The following is a 17641-nucleotide window of genomic DNA, read 5'->3' as shown; positions in this document are numbered from 1 at the left end:
CACTTTACACACTGTGTAACATTCACCATTCTGCCTTTTTTCTGACTTCTATATTACCTTCTCTTAAATGTTCTTCATCTCTGTTGTAAAATGTTAATATAAACAGCTCCCCAGGGAGTTGAATCCAGTCCTTGTCTATAAACATTTGGACAAACTCAAAATATTGTTGAAATCTTCAATTGTCCATAAAATAAAATCCAATTTTCTGTACGAAAATGTGTATATTTGTATGAATATTTCAAGTGTCTTCATCGAATTCAACAGCCCCGCCACACTATGCTCCTTGCGCTGCTCATCACTATGCTCCTCGCGCTGCCGCCCTCTCGCCCGATGTTGCCCTCTCTACCTAAACACTGCTCTACTCGCGCAATTAATCGTGACGCTCCGCACTTGTCATTTGCCTTTGCTATACAATGGACGATGAAACTGTGGCAGCGTGCGCGCTATGCATTTTTAGTATAGCTAATTATATCAATGTCATAAAAATAAATAAACATCATTCAAAAATGACGCGTGCGTCTTGTGTGAGCGCTCGACGCGTACTGCGACCGCGCGATTATGTGGCCAGACACTCGCGCTCATATTGCCGGTCCTTTGACTCGCGCTCAAAAACCGACAAAATAGGGAGCGGTGGGCACGACGAGGAGCATGACGTGCGGCATAACGAGTAATGTTGCCACACTACGTCTCTGCCTCCTTTCCTCGCTACTTCTTATGCCACTCGTCGAGTGTGTGGCAGGCCCATTAGTATGAATATTCAATTTTTCATACAGAAAATTTTATTTGTCTGAGGACAATAAGGAAATATCACGTTTATTTTTTTTTACAAATTGTAATCAATATGGGTCTATGAAATACTGCCTAGTAAAAAAAATATTTTTTTACTACATATTAGTAGCATAAAAAATATTTTTAATTTCCGCGAAAACGGTCATTGCATTAACCACGCTTCTAATACGTCACGATTCATGTAAATTTTGAACTTTGTTTGTGACTCTTAAATTTAAATAGAACATCGTCACGAATCTTGACGTCACAATTATCAAGGGCAAACATGTCGCGTTTTCGTAGGAACATCTTTTTTAAATTTAATTTTTAAATTTTGCATGAAAACATTTCTCCACAATATCCGTATTGATTTTGAAAACACTATTCAATTTTCTGAATCCATTTCAAATATTTTTATTGGTATTCGCAGTACGTGATATTTCCATTTTTTTTTTATTTATTTATAAATCATGTAACACAAAGTATTTTACAAGTATAATACGTTGAATTACATTCCGATACGTTGAATTACAGAGTTACAACAACTCAATTCGGGACATAAATAATATTAACATTTAGAAAATAACACATATTGAGAACAACAAAGAAACAAGGCAAGTTTAGCACCTTTATAACTAAATATAGCACAACAATATATACGCCAAAAGACCAAATCATGGTGTATACAACAAAGGCGAGGATAGATAGAGAGAAAAAAAATAATATTAGTTTCCTGTTTATAATATTGATATGAACCGGGTTGCGGTCCCGTGGCTAGTCACGGGTCAGAGGTCCAAAGTTCGAAGCACGCTCTACCACAACTGGATTACCATTTTCTGGGCCCCGTGTTACAATGGGAAGTTAACATTTATCTACAAAGTAAAATTAAGTTTTCTGCATGAAAAATAGGATATGCGTACATGTTTTTTTCTAAGCATGTTCAATTACGGGCTACCGTCTAAGATACGAGTACGTTAAATGTTCATGCACATATAGGTACTCATCTTCGTACACAAATATCGGTTTTTCTTTATTAGTCTAAAAAGTGAAGTCAAATTTAATGTACCTACGAAATTTCGTTAATTTGTACGAATTTTTTTAATATCTTCATCGGTAACATGTAATGGAATATGTTGAGGAAAAAAAATATTTGCCTATTCTATTTTTCACACAGAAAACTCCATTTTACTTTGTAAATGAAAAATAATAAAATAAAGACATTCAATCAAAACATTCAAAGAGCGAGGCATACATGTATCTTAACTTTTATAGTACTTAGGTATTTCATATTTCATAGTTAATATTTCATATTTCTTAGTAGATATTTCATATCTCATAGTAGGTATTTCATATTTTGTAGAAGGTATTTCATATTTCATAGTAGGTATTTCATATTTCATAGTAGGTATTTCATATTACATTGTAGGTCTTTCATATTTTACTGAAGTTATTTCATATTTCATAGTAGGTATTTCATATCTCATAGTAGGTATTTCATATTTCATAGTAGGTATTTCATATTTTGTAGTAGATATTTCATGTTCCGTAGTAGGTATTTCATATTTCATAGTAGATATTTCATATCTCATAGTAGGTATTTCATATCTCATAGTAGGTATTTCATATTTCATAGTAGGTATTTCATATTTTGTAGTATATATTTCATGTTCCGTAGTAGGTATTTCATATTTCATAGTAGATATTTCATATCTCATAGTAGGTATTTCATATCTCATAGTAGGTATTTCATATTTCATAGTAGGTATTTCATATTTTGTAGTAGATATTTCATGTTCCGTAGTAGGTATTTCATATTTCATAGTAGATATTTCATATCTCATAGTAGGTATTTCATATTTTGTAGAAGGTATTTCATATTTCATAGTAGGTATTTCATATTACATTGTAGGTCTTTCATATTTTACTGAAGTTATTTCATATTTCATAGTAGGTATTTCATATCTCATAGTAGGTATTTCATATTTCATAGTAGGTATTTCATATTTTGTAGTAGATATTTCATGTTCCGTAGTAGGTATTTCATATTTCATAGTAGATATTTCATATCTCATAGTAGGTATTTCATATCTCATAGTAGGTATTTCATATTTCATAGTAGGTATTTCATATTTTGTAGTATATATTTCATGTTCCGTAGTAGGTATTTCATATTTCATAGTAGATATTTCATATCTCATAGTAGGTATTTCATATCTCATAGTAGGTATTTCATATTTCATAGTAGGTATTTCATATTTTGTAGTATATATTTCATGTTCCGTAGTAGGTATTTCATATTTCATAGTAGATATTTCATATCTCATAGTAGGTATTTCATATCTCATAGTAGGTATTTCATATTTTGTAGTAGATATTTCATGTTCCGTAGTAGGTATTTCATATTTTGTAGTAGATATTTCATGTTCCGTAGTAGGTATTTCATATTTCATAGATATTTCATATCTCATAGTAGGTATTTCATGTTCCGTAGTAGGTATTTCATATTTCATAGTAGATATTTCATATCTCATAGTGGGTATTTCATATCTCATAGTAGGTATTTCATATTTCATAGTAGGTATTTCATATTTTGTAGTAGATATTTCATGTTCCGTAGTAGGTATTTCATATTTCATAGTAGATATTTCATATCTCATAGTAGGTATTTCATATCTCATAGTAGGTATTTCATATTTCATAGTAGGTATTTCATATTTTGTAGTATATATTTCATGTTCCGTAGTAGGTATTTCATATTTCATAGTAGATATTTCATATCTCATAGTAGGTATTTCATATCTCATAGTAGGTATTTCATATTTCATAGTAGGTATTTCATATTTTGTAGTATATATTTCATGTTCCGTAGTAGGTATTTCATATTTCATAGTAGATATTTCATATCTCATAGTAGGTATTTCATATCTCATAGTAGGTATTTCATATTTTGTAGTAGATATTTCATGTTCCGTAGTAGGTATTTCATATTTTGTAGTAGATATTTCATGTTCCGTAGTAGGTATTTCATATTTCATAGATATTTCATATCTCATAGTAGGTATTTCATGTTCCGTAGTAGGTATTTCATATTTTGTAGTAGATATTTCATGTTCCGTAGTAGATATTTCATATCTCATAGTAGGTATTTTATATTTCATAGTAGATATTTCATATCTCATAGTAGGTATTTTATATTTCATAGTAGATATTTCATATCTCATAGTAGGTATTTCATATTTCATAGTAGATATTTCATATCTCATAGTAGGTATTTCATATTTCATAGTAGATATTTCATATCTCATAGTAGGTATTTCATATTTTGTAGTAGATATTTCATATCTCATAGTAGGTATTTAATATTTTGTAGTAGATATTTCATATCTCATAGTAGGTATTTCATATTTTGTAGTAGATATTTCATGTTCCGTAGTAGGTATTTCATATTTCATAGTAGATATTTCATATCTCATAGTAGGTATTTCATATTTTGTAGTAGATATTTCATACAATTTACTGTAGATATTTCATAAAATTTATTGCAGGTATTTCATATGACGTAGATGATCATCATGTATTAAGAATTTGGTATAAAAGGGAACAGTTGTGTTCCGAAACAGGTGGCCATCAATTTTTTTTTTCTTCATTTAACCCCTCAGCCAGGGTGTAGGATATTCAAATGTACTAACACGAAATTTAATATTTATTTACTCCCGTACCTACTGAAGAATCGCGCCGAGACTATCTGGAATAAATATGCCGCGATATGGACTGTACCTGCTATACCGAGCTGAAGACCAAGCGGAGTGGAGGAAAAGATGCAGAACTTTACTGCCAACCAATCCCCAGGATTAAAGCTGAAGCAAAAGAAAATCTTTTGAAATTGAAAACTGCCAAGTTTATTTTTTATTACCTACTGCTATCCTTAATTGACTACGTACGCATTAAAGACCATAATCCTTGTTAAAAGAAATGAAAAAAACCTCAAATGCACACAGCGATGCATGGAAAGATCCATGCTTGCCAATAGGCAGAGTAAGAAGTGAGGAAATTAAAAACAAAACCAGAATAGCGGATATCATGGATCGCGTAGTAAGACTAAAGTGGCAATGGGCAGGATATGTTGCGAGACAAGACCCCACAAGATGGACCCCTAAAATTTTAAGATGGAGACCTTGGGAGAGTAAGAAAGGCGTCGGAAGACCTCAAAAAAGATGGTCCGACGACATAGCCGCTGTGAGGGATAAAAATTGGCTGCAAGCAGCAACCGACCGAAAGAAATGGAAGAGGCCTATATCCAGCAGTGGAGGGCAAAAGGCTGAAGAAGAAGAAGATCCTTAAGTACATACATATTTTTTTCTGCTTATGTTGGTAGTCGGCATAGCACGGAAAAGTTCGTTTTTAGTTTAATAGCTGGCTTCTGGCTGGTTTCTTTGTTTTTAGGCGAATTATTGCTGTCGACATTTCAAGCAAGCTTTAAATGAATCAATGTTTTCCCTCTCTGTTGAAATAAATTTAGATACTTCAGTAAAATAAAACAAACATATTTCATGAGCTTCGTCGATTTATAATCGTTTGTGAGCCAGTGTTAATATATTTTAATATTTTTAAAAACGTTGAATTTTCAAAATACTACTTTGAAAAGCAGTTATTAAATAGTATATCTTTTTTTTAAATGTCTGAACTTAAGAAAAGATATTCCGTCTTTTGATTGTGTTAACACGCTGTTACATCACCGCGCGCAAAGGATTTTTTTACCACGGGCTTTTAAGAGTTAAGGTCGTAATAATATTAATCATCATGTTTGGTCTCACGTGTTCATATTTATTAGACTGTGTGACCATATATGAAGCAAAATGTAGTCGCAAGCAAATAATAAAAATCCACAAATTAACAACTCTCTACCCCCGCGAGAAGACTCATAATAGCACCCCAGGGCAGGAAGATGTTGTACCTGTCCTAGCCGCTAGCCAGAAATTGATCCTTTAAAAATATTCGTATCAAATATGAAAATTAAATGAAAATTAAATTTGTTCTAATTAGAGATGAAAATGATCTAATGAATTTTCTGAATTTCTTGCAACAGAGGGGGAAAAAAGTATCGGGGCTTATGACCTGTCATTGGTTGGATTACGTGGCCACTTTACACGCTGTCTAAAATTCACCTTTCTGTCTATGTTCAAACATCCACATTTCCTCAACTCTTCCATCGACCTTTGTGAAGTAAAAGAGCTGAAATCTTTATTGATATGGGTGAGATTCATCTATACTCCCATGGATATCCATATTTCCTTCTCAAACGTGTTTCTCTCTCTGCTGCAACGAATTTAGATCTTAACAACTCCCTAGAGAGGAAATCCAGCATGTCTACAAACATTTGGACATACCCAAAACTTTGTTATTAATTTACTAATTTAGTTATATGTACGACGTTTTTTTTTAAAACAAATATATTCCATAAAGTCGGATGCACAATTTATTTAATTTTTAGCTGTTAATGAACTAAAGTCTGTTCATTATCACAAGCATTTCCAAACAATCAAACCAGCCGCGTGATACCCGACGGAGAATGGCCTATTTCACACATATCATCTTAATCTAAACGGCACGGAAAAATTATAGTGGATTGACATTATTTTTTATATTCATTGATTAGTACCTATTTAAATTTGTTGATATTTTTAATTTATAAAGCTCTCTAGTTAATAGTTTAATTAAAATGCTACTAAAAACGCCTCGGTTAATAAATTACTTTTTAACAAAAGAAATTAAATGGTTCTTATAATTTACCCAAATATTTCAATTTTGGTGATCATTTTCAACGAGTTGTAAATAACTCAATATTTGTCACTAACAAACTATATGTTTTTAAAACAGATTGATTTTATTTCACAAAACAGAGTGAAACAGTAATTTTTGTCGTATAATACTCACTTACGTATTAAAAAACTACTTTTACTAAAATGAAAGACATAACCCCTACAATACATCACATACAAATAATATAATCACTGGATCCTCAACACAATGACAACTTAAACAAATACCACTTTCGGACAAAACGATTTTGAGTATTATTCAATTAAAATCTACAACCTACTTCCACTATCTATTAAAAAAATTAGTAACGAGAAAATGTTCAAAAAGGCTTTAAAAAAATGGATAATGGAGCGAGGTAGGAGTTAAATGGATTGTCTCATTCGCTCAAACCAATATTGAATCAACCGCTCCACAAGTGTGTAGCTTATGTTATGTTTTTGTTATTTTATTGTGCGTTTTGTAATATAAATAATATAGATGTACAAACATTAATTATAAACATAAATACGTAGTGTTTAAAACTGTCTGAACATTTTGTTAATTGTCATCATCATCATCATTCCCAATCCGCACCTAATGGTGCATAGGGTACTGCATTTGTACACAAATCGCAGCGTATCTTGATCATTTTTGTTACATGAAGGTAAGATTATCAGTCTTACGCCTCAGGTACCAGCCCAGGGACTATGAAATATTTTATTAAATAAATATTTCATATTAACCCTGTCGGGAATCGAACCCGAGACCTCTTGCGTGGTAGGCAAATGCGCTGACCATTACACCACGAGGCCGACAAGTTAGTTTATCAAATTGGTCTTCTTTGTTTATTCTCAAATGTGAAAATATTTTTTAAAAGTATATTGTTAAGTGTCCTCAGCATGGGTACCCAATGAGGCTACATTATTTTTATTATTGATTATAGTTTAAAATGAAAAAAATATAAATAAATAAATATATTGCTACTTTATATTACATTGCCGACTGTTACATGAAACAAAATTCCTTGGTAGACCTCGGTTGATCAGGTTCTCAGACACCTTAAATTATTCTTATCTTGTCGGCCTTGTGGAGTAATTAATGGTCAGCGCGTTTGCCTACCATTCAAGAGGTCTCGGGTTCGATTCCCGACATGAAATATTTATTTAAAGGGGTGTTTTCACACTAGAATATTTCATAGTCCCTGGACTGGTACCCGAAGCGTAAGACTGGTCATATTACCTTCATTTAACAAAAATGATCAAGATACGCTGCGATTTGTGTACCAATGCAGTGCCCTATGCATCATTAGGTGCGGATAGGGAATGATGATGATGATGACAATTAACAAAATGTTCAGACAGTTTTAAACACGTATTTATGTTTATAATTAATGTTTGTATAAACTTAAAACAACTTTAAAATACATAGAACATACCATAGATCATAGAATTAAGAATAGTCCAGAAGGAGCGTAGAATCGTATTTAAAAACATCAGACTGTGTCCTGTCGGCCAAATGTCCACCACAGCGTTGTTTAATCCGAGGTTCAATTTTCATTATTTCTCTTATTATATGAGCAAAGTAGGGTAAAAATGTTTACTACTCTGGCAACACTAACTAAATTTCTATTTTGTTTCTTCGACAATCTGACAGATGGAAAAATAATTCAATTTTTAAGTAAGGCATTTGTGACAAACACAGTCGATCATTTGCTAAGTACACATGAAATGTGATTGCATTCTGTTTCTTTAAGATCCTAGCAGTATTTCTATACTTTAAAAGGACACAACACGGCATAGTCAAATTCGAATCAGGAGTTGCGTACTGAGCGACGTCTACAAAGAAACTAATGGGTCAAAACGTAAACCTACTCATTTATGAGTAGTTTAGTCATCTTCTGTTTGATGTGCGTATACGGTCTCTGGACTATTCTTAATTTTATGCCATAGATCTTAAAATTAAAATAACAACAATTGGTAACGAAAAAAATCAGAATAAATGTAACTGGTTTTTACAAAATTCAAAATGTGTTCAATGAATGAAATAATCTACCTAATAGTATTAATATTATGTTTGAGCAACACTAAAAGAAACGCGTCAAAAAAGTACCGATTTTGAATAAATACTTTTGTTGACAGAATGAATAAAACATGACGCCATTAGTTTTTCCTTGCGGTTACAATTTTAAAGAAGGTTTTTTATTAAAACAAAGTCGTTGACGTGTGTGACAAACGTAAACACTGCAAAAACAAATTATTCAATAGCATTTTTATAATCTATTTTTGTAACTTGTTTGTGACAATATTGAATAAGCATTTTTAATAATAATTTTCATCATTTCCCTATCCGCACCTAGTTGAGCATGTACATATATTTATTTATTTAAATACTTAATAAACATATACAGTAAATGTAGGTACATTTAAGGGCGGGAACATTGCTTTGACCTAAGCATGGATTTAAGGGGTTCAAACTGTCAGTAGGGTCGCAGTGAGTCACATCTTGATGGAGGATGTGATTCTTTAACATGCTGCGAACGCCCAGTTGCATTCCACCGGCAACACTACTGACTAGTCCAACTGTTAGCGTCCACGTCGCGAACCCTGGCCAATGGGATCACACTCATAACGGTGTGATTATAGAGGATGAAAGGCGAGTTTTTGGCACCTCAAAACCAAAACCAACCAGCTAAGGAAAGGTATCCCCGGCAGAAAATCCACCAGAAAAGGCAACGGGAAACCACTCTGGTCATCTTTTCCCAGGAATCACTACGGCGAGTACATCAATAAGCAGTCGTCCTGGCTGCGAAATGTAAAATTAGCGCAGGACGGATACATATGCTTTCGCTGTAGTGATCGCCAACGTCGGGGGGACCCAGCAAGGCACTAGAAGAAGAAGAAGTCTTTGTCTAAAATGATATCAGTGGCTAACTTATGAAAACATTTTAAAGATTTTAGTTGAAAAAGTTCATTAACATTGATTTGTTTAGTTTTTTTTTTAAGAGTTCTTTAGTTGGTATTAGATAAGGGAGGTCATATACTTCAATATTTGTTTTTGCTGTCGTTGTAGTCTGTTTATGCCATTTTGGTTTCCTGTTCCCCATAGTTGTTGCATATACTCGTAACATATTTAAGATTTGACCAGATTTGACATAAGCTTCCTACAAAAGATTTTTTTCCGTTTTTTGAACAAAGTTTTTGATTTTTGAAAAAAGACTCGATAATGTTGCTATTCTGCTAATTATATTTATTGATGTGAGTTTGTCCATGTCAATTGTCTGTCTATTGTTAATCCTAAATATTAAACGTGTTCAATTTCAATTAGTCGTTCTTTGTTTATGTAAGCATCTAGTTTATGACTTTTTTTCTAGATTCAAAATGCATATTATATTATTTTTTTATCAACTGTAAGTAAGTTTGTGTTTGTCCATTTAGTCAACATAGTGAGGTCTTCGTTTATGTCATTGTTTGTTAATACTTAGTTAGTCCATGTCGCCAGCATGCATAATAAATTTTGATTTAAAATTGGACAGTGATAAGTCATTAATATAATATCATAAATGAAATATATAATAGTGGACCCAAAATAGATCCGTGTGGTACTTCAAAATTTACTGTTTATATTTGGCTATTTTTTATTTTATTTTTATTCACATTTTATCACTTCACAATATTTTTAATAATCTCACTTCGCATGTTTATCTGAGTAAGCTCTTCCAACCTTTATCACAACATGGGCTATCTCTTCGTTCTAGTAACAAGAGAACCCTTGCAATACCCATTTCAGAGGCTTAATGACATTTAAATCAATGTTGAAATATCATTATCTAATACTTATTAATAAGTTTTTCCCTTTTCCTCCTTATTTACTCCCCCCCCCTCTCTTCACTTCATCGTATAGTGTAGATTTTAAGCTCATTTTTGTTTCTGCAAATTTTTTGTTTTGTCTTCCTGTTCTTTTTATGTGGAAAAAAAACGGACTCAACTTATGTTTACACCAACAAATTAGTAAATAATGTATTCTGCTTCATTATTTTACAACAAATTATAATTCATAGCATCTTCACCGTACACTGTGCAAATGTCGCGAGCAGCTTTGGCAGCTTTATTCCCGATTGAACGCAAACAGAAGATGCCGAAAATGCTCACTTTCGTCTACTTGACATTCCACTCACATTTGAAGGTAAATGCGAAGGTAAAATAATGTATGTAAACAATGTATGACAGAGGGTTACGAACGATGAAATCAGGCGAGAGTGTAAATCTGAGTCAAGTTTAATTGATAAGATTAAGAAAGGGTCTCTGAGATGGTTGGGTCATGTAGAAAGAATGGTAAAACAAGTATATATGGCAAAAATTAATTAACGTGAGACGAGAACGACCAAGGAAGACGTGGCATGATAAGATAAACCAAAATCTTAAGCCTGGACATTTCAAAAGCAGACAGAACCGAAGGGCATGTATGACAAGATGTATATATGAATGTGGAAGAAGCTAGGAATTTATGCCAGGATAGACGTGTGTGGCGGTCCATTCTCTTTGCCTACCCCTACGGAGAAATGGCGTGATAATAGTAGTAGTAGCATGTAATATACCTTCATGTAACAGTAATAATGATCAAGATACGCTTCAATTGGTGTACCAATGCAGTGCCCTATGTGCCATTAGGTGATGAAATGGAATGATGATGATGACGATGATGTAATATAAGTGCAAACACAATATCTTAGAGTAGAGCAGAACTTTTTTCTTTCGAATGGCGTTTAACATTTTTTATGCTCATTTTTAAAATTAAGAGAAAACGGACACAACTTATGTTAAAAACCAATATATAACAATTTAACTCTGTAACGCGAATTTGAAATCGTGTTCTAAAAATTATCAAACAACATTGTCGTGCAAAACGCGTAGTAGAGTAAAACGCCGTTTACTCTGAATTCAAAGCAGTGCATCGCGTCCTTTCGCATTGCTTCACATTTGTTTAACGTATACAAGGAAAAATACTATAATATTACCCACCAAATACAAGGTAAGCTCTGGAACCTATGTTGATTGGAACACAAGTCAGGCGCTTACTTCTGCATCTTGTGTGTGCATCATAGAATTATGAATAGTCCAGAAACCGCATACGCGCATCAAACAGAAGGCGACTAAACTACTCTCAAAATAGTAGTTTTACGTTTTGACCAATTAGTTTCTTAGTAGATGTCGATTTGAGTTCAACTATGTCGTGTCGTGTCGTTTTAAAGTGTAGAAATACTGATGGAATCTTAAAGGAACAGGATGGGATCACATTTCATGTGTAAGTAGCAAATGCATGTGTAAGTAGCAAATGCATTACTAAAGAAATTTAATTATTTTTCCATCTGTCAGATTGTCAAAGAAAACTAAATGGACATTTTGTTAGTGTTGCCAGGGTAGTAAATTTTTTTACGTTACTTTGCTCATCTTATGAGAAAACTAATGAAAATTGGACATCTCGGATTAAAGAACGCCATGGTAGACATTTGAGCGCATTATCTATTATTTGACATGACGTAAAAATATCCGTTTTCTATAAAATAAAATTTGTTTTATTTTTAAAGTCTAAAATTCATTAATTAAATTACTCTTATTAAATGGCTTTTTATTTATCTACTCTGTTGTGTCAATCAACGTTTCCGCGTGTAAAATAAAATTTTAGAGAAAGTAACAAAATACTTTTTTGAAATATAATTATCTTACATTTGTGTTATGATTATATTTTTTGCGATCTGGCAACATTACGCGGCGTCTTTACGCATGCGCGCGGTGAAAGTGTGGCAAAGTGGGGGTTTTTCGGACAAAGTCCGATGTATTCAAATATGATTCTACGCTCCTTCTGGACTATTCTAAATTCTATGGTATGCTCATATATATCAACGTATGCACCTGCCTATCTATTACTTGCGTACTAATATTTTAAAGAAAGTTCTCGGAATTATTTTGTGCTGAGGTAAATTGTATTTTAAGAATACGTTAATGCATTTCAGAGTTTTTAATGATTCGTCGATACAATTTTATCAGATGTAATTTTATTTTTAGTTTGTTGATTTCTTCGCGAGGCCAAATAGCAGCTGTCACAAAATTTTACCAACCAGTTGAATAGTACCCAGGGAAACACCTGTCTCAACGATTTACCGTGTGTAATATAGGTGTGTGTAGTTTACCATCGTATATTTAAAAGAAATACCGTTAATATGCACCTTTATTGGAACCTTAAAAGAAAAAAATAACTGAAATAAATCAGTATTTGAATCAAGTTGGAATCTAAGATAAAAAAATTATGCGGCAAGTACGGCATGAAAATTGACTATACGATTTTTCATGTTTTTGCGTCTCTATTTGGAGTTTGTGAGACCTGTTGTCTTTATTCTAGTAACAATATTATAATACAGTCTCTCAATAAGCATACCTACAAATAAACTTTATGTAAATTTCAGTCATTGTCAAATATTTCAATGATTAGTCTAATCAGTGATACAAGTGACATTCGAAAACGGCGCTCTTTCGATTGGTACGCCCTGTTTGACGTCACAAATGTACGGGGTCCTCGCAGGAAACTCACCGCACCCTATCCTACGGTTCGTTCGTTTCACATTTCCGTTTTATCCTAGTACCGCGGTAAGAATGCACTACGTCGATCGCACGTAATGTTCCGCTAGACATTATTACACATTTGCGCAAGATCTGTTTTCGAGAGTATTTTCATCCCAATTTACACCGTTCTAGAACTGCGTTGTTCAATACGCCTCTGAATTCAACCAATGAGAGCGCGTGAGATTCGACTCAGTTTGCAAATGGCCGTGAAAAAAGTCGAGCCCGGTAGAAGGCGTAGGGATAGGTTGATGGTTGCTAAATCCTTCTAAAAGTTGTGAACGTGAAATAGTTATCGCCCGGTGGTTTTCATACAACATTAGAGAATGTACGAATCAGTGAAAATGAAGTCTATTTGACTGTGAAAGTGATAAACTCGACCAGGCGACTGGGAGTGGTGTAGAACACAGTTTTTCCGCTGACAGAAGGGTAAAGTACCGACAGCATTTCTCGATAACTAATTTGACAGACGGTTTTGCGGGCGTATATTTTCGCGTTCGGTCCCCTCAGATCCTTAATTCTCGCTCTGGTACCGTTAAAGTGCTGAATTGTGTTAGTTGTGATTACAGTGCGCCAATTTATGTCCGGCAGTCGCGCCTCGTATAGAATATTCAAGTCGTCCATCGGCTTTCGGAAATACATTAGGACATATTTAATGTCGAAATTTTCCTCGTTGAAGGTGTCTTACAGCACCGCATTCGAGTGTACGTAGCTCATTTGAGATAATACTCGTTTCTAATAATTAAATCCCGGAATTAGCGGGTAAAAGGTTCGGTATGAAAATTAGTCAGTAGGTATACAGAACATCACCTGTTCTCCGGTCGGGTTGATCGTGTGAGGACTGCGGTGTCGATCATTTCTCGGCCCTGTACTTGTCTGATTGCGATCTACAAATTATTAAGCATTGCGCTAATGGAATAAATATTTTGATGCAATGAGACGCATAGGCACAGCCTTCGACAATATGTGCATGTATAATACTCACAGGATAATTTGTATATGTGCTAAATAGAGTTTAGTCAGTTTTGTGCGATGTCTCTGCCTGTTGGGACTTCTGAATATGGATGTTTACTCTTATTACATTACAATCTTTTAAACAAGTCCAATGTGTATTCGTACGTCGTTTGATAATAGTTTTAGCGTGTTTTTTTTTTTCAAATAATTTGACACAATTTTCAACACCCATTTTTAAGGTGACCATTTTGGCGGTGTATATTTCTTTGAATCGAGCATACAAGATACAAATTACTTCTAAATGCATTTCAACAGTTATTTCTAACAATTATCCATTTAAATACAATCGATTTGATTAATAAATCTTTAAAAACAATAATCTTAAACTATTTTCAATTGATTTTGAAAACTAACCTGACCCAATATATTTTTCACAATTTAGTATAACATGACGTGTCTTCCTTTTTGTGCATCGTCTTATTCGTCCATTTAATTTTTATTATTCTTAATAATTTTATTAAATTTTGAGTTATTAACGAGAAAATTATTAAATGTGGAATCAGTGTATGACAGGATTACGAATGATGAAATCAGGCTAGAGTGTAAATCTGCGTCAAGTATAATTGATAAGATTAGGAAAGTGTCTCGGAGATGGTTTGGTCATGTAGAACGAATGGACGACGAAAGAATGGTAAAACAAGTATATATGGCAAAAATTAATTAACGTGAGACGAGAACGACCAAGGAAGACGTGGCATGATAAGATAAACCAAAATCTTAAGCCTGGACATTTCAAAAGCAGACAGAACCGAAGGGCATGTATGACAAGATGTATATATGAATGTGGAAGAAGCTAGGAATTTATGCCAGGATAGACATGTGTGGCGGTCCATTCTCTCTGCCTACCCCTACGGAGAAATGGCGTGATAATAGTTGTAATAGCATGTAATATACCTTCATGTAACAGTAATAATGATCAAGATACGCTGCAGAAGAGCGTGTATGACAAGATGTATGAATGTGAAAGAAGCTAGAAATGTATGCCAGTCCATTCTCTCTGCCTACCCGTACGGAGAAATGGCGTGATGGTAGAAGTTTTCTTTTTTATATGGGAGTTGCACTATTTTTTACCTTGCTTATAATATAAGGTTTATATATTTTTTTTAATGATTTTTCTGCAGTTAAATTACTTTGAATTTTAGCTAAGTTTTTGGGATCAGGAAGGATATTTTAGAGTGGATCAATCAGGAACTTCCTAGCATTTGCTCATGTGGAGAGAAAACCACTTAAAACTCTTCAGGAGAAGCCAGCCTGTTGGCAGTAGTCAACAGGCCTTCCGCTCCACTAGAAGAGTGTTTGGCATTTTGTTCCCTACTTTGGTTTATTTTACCGATTGCCTGCACAATTTTGACCGAAAAATATTTGCGTTAAACAAACCAACCATCACGCCGTTTCTCCGTGAGGCTTGGCAGAGAGAATTGAATGCCATTTCACTCTCTCTTTCTCTACATTCATGTAACTTCTCATGCAGGCACGCCGATTATTCCGATTTAACGTGTCCATCTTCAAATATTTATTGGATTTCTGCATCCATCAACATTCGCATTGTAAATCTTTTAGCCGTCCATTCGCTCTACATGTCCAAACCAACGTAGAATTCTTTCTTGACTTTGTCGATAATGCTTCGTATTTGAGTTGAAAAATATTTTTATATATTAATATTAAATTAATTTTAAGCGAGCAGCTCAAAGCTGGGCCCCGTTTACAATGGAAAAGTAACATTTATCTTCAATTTTATCTACAAAGTAAAATTAAATTTTCTGTATGAAAAGCAGAATATGCATACAATTTTTTCTCATAAATATGTTCAATTATAGGTTACCGACGAAGATACTTTGAATATTCATGCAAATATACTCATTTTCATACACAAATATCGGTTTATCTTTATAGACAGTCGAAGATAACTCTGTTAACTTCCCATTGTAATCGGGGCCCCGATATGCTTAAATCTATTTTAACGAAAGTTGGCGCACTTTAACTTTTCCAAAACAAATCTAGTCCATTTTTATACCCATTGAGACTACACAGTGAGATCAGTTCTTGTGGGAGCATATTCCACAACCATCAACAACCCTATTGCTCGGGAAATCCTTCCGTGGATTTAGATTGAATCTCGTTTTCTCTGTGAAGACTGTGGCCTCGAAGACGACCATCTTGTTTAAGCTTGAACGTGGGATCCAAATTTGGGCAGCTGTAGTGACTGTTGAGTATCTTGTATGTCTTTGTCAAGTCACCCCTTACTCGCTGTTCCTGCAGCGTTGTGAGACCGAGACTTATTTTAAAAAAATGAATTTATTCATGTCCTTATCCGCACCGTTTGGCGCATAGGGCACTGCGTTGGTATACTAATTGCAGCGTATCTTGATCAATTTTGTTACATGAAGGTAAGGTGATCAGTCTTACACTTCAAGGACTATGAAATATTCGAGCGTGAAAACACTCCTTTAAATAAATCGGTAGTCAGATGGCAGAAGGGACCATCTGTAATTTTCAAAAATGTTCAGGAGAGTTGAAACACGTCTCAATTTCAAGACTTTAATCCACAAACTAAAATATTTTAGTGTTGCTTTTCAAAAATAAATTACCATTCTAAATGACGCTGATTAAAAAAAATAAAAAAATCTGCGTGCATTTACTGAAATATTAATTAAAACTTTTGAAAACAAAAACATAGACAAAAATACAGATGGTCCCTTCTGCCATCTGACTACCGAAATATTTCATATCAACCATATCGGGAATCGAATCCGAGACCTCTTGCATGGTAGGCAAACGCGCTAACCATTACACCACGAGGCCGACGAGTATAGTTATACTAGGTTGTAAATATTTTTATAGGTAACTTTTTTCTTATATGGGGTATAAATAGTTACACCTCCTATGGTTATTGCTTAGTATAAGGAAATCTAATAAGTAAGGCCTATATTCTGTTATCTAAAAAAATAAACGCAAATTTGATGAGTTTGTTTTTTTTTTACTTCCCCAATTTTTGATCGCCTACCTGGACTCTAAAATCAATGGGAAATTACAGAGTTATCGAAGATAAAAACCGATATTTGTGTACGAAAATGAGTATATTTGCATGAAGATTTAAAGTATCTTCGTCGAGAACCTATAAGTGAACATGTTTAGAAGAAAAAATTGTATGAGGGAGGAAGCTAGAAATGTATGCCAGGATAGGCATGTGTGGTAGTCCAATCTCTCTGCCTACCCCTTTGGGAAAATGGTGTGACGGTAGCAGTAATAGTTGTAATATTGGATGTTCTTTTGAGAATGCATTTTATGAAAAGGATGGTAAAAGAGATGATTAGCAAACAGTAAAATGTCATATTGGTGGTGAACAAATTTGTAAACGAAATATACTAACAGTCTCCTTTAAAATTATAATTTTCTTTTGAGGTTCTAGTACCGGTAGTCAAAATTTCTCAAAAATATCACTATAT

General features: G+C 33.7%; 1 protein-coding gene across 2 annotated transcripts in view; it reads left to right on the top strand.

Moving 5' to 3' along the window:
• Positions 1-13375: 13375 nt before the first annotated feature.
• LOC148284566 (guanine nucleotide-binding protein G(I)/G(S)/G(T) subunit beta-1) overlaps positions 13376-17641 on the top strand; it is a 35219-nt gene continuing 30953 nt past the window's right edge. The window contains exon 1 of one of the 2 annotated variants that reach the window (XM_088238026.1): positions 13376-13610. The gene's annotated coding sequence lies outside the window, so the exon portion shown is untranslated. Of the gene's footprint in view, positions 13611-13633; positions 13886-17641 lie in introns of those variants that run through there. The other variant, XM_088238034.1, reaches the window with a different exon arrangement.

The sequence above is a fragment of the Micrasema longulum genome, unplaced genomic scaffold, assembly GCF_059751315.1.
Source record: "Micrasema longulum isolate JH-2025_06_02 unplaced genomic scaffold, ASM5975131v1 h1tg000109l, whole genome shotgun sequence".
NCBI classification, from domain to species: Eukaryota; Metazoa; Arthropoda; class Insecta; order Trichoptera; family Brachycentridae; genus Micrasema; species Micrasema longulum.
The sequence above is the reverse complement of the archived record's forward strand: the minus strand, read 5'-3'. Positions and strand labels throughout refer to the sequence as shown.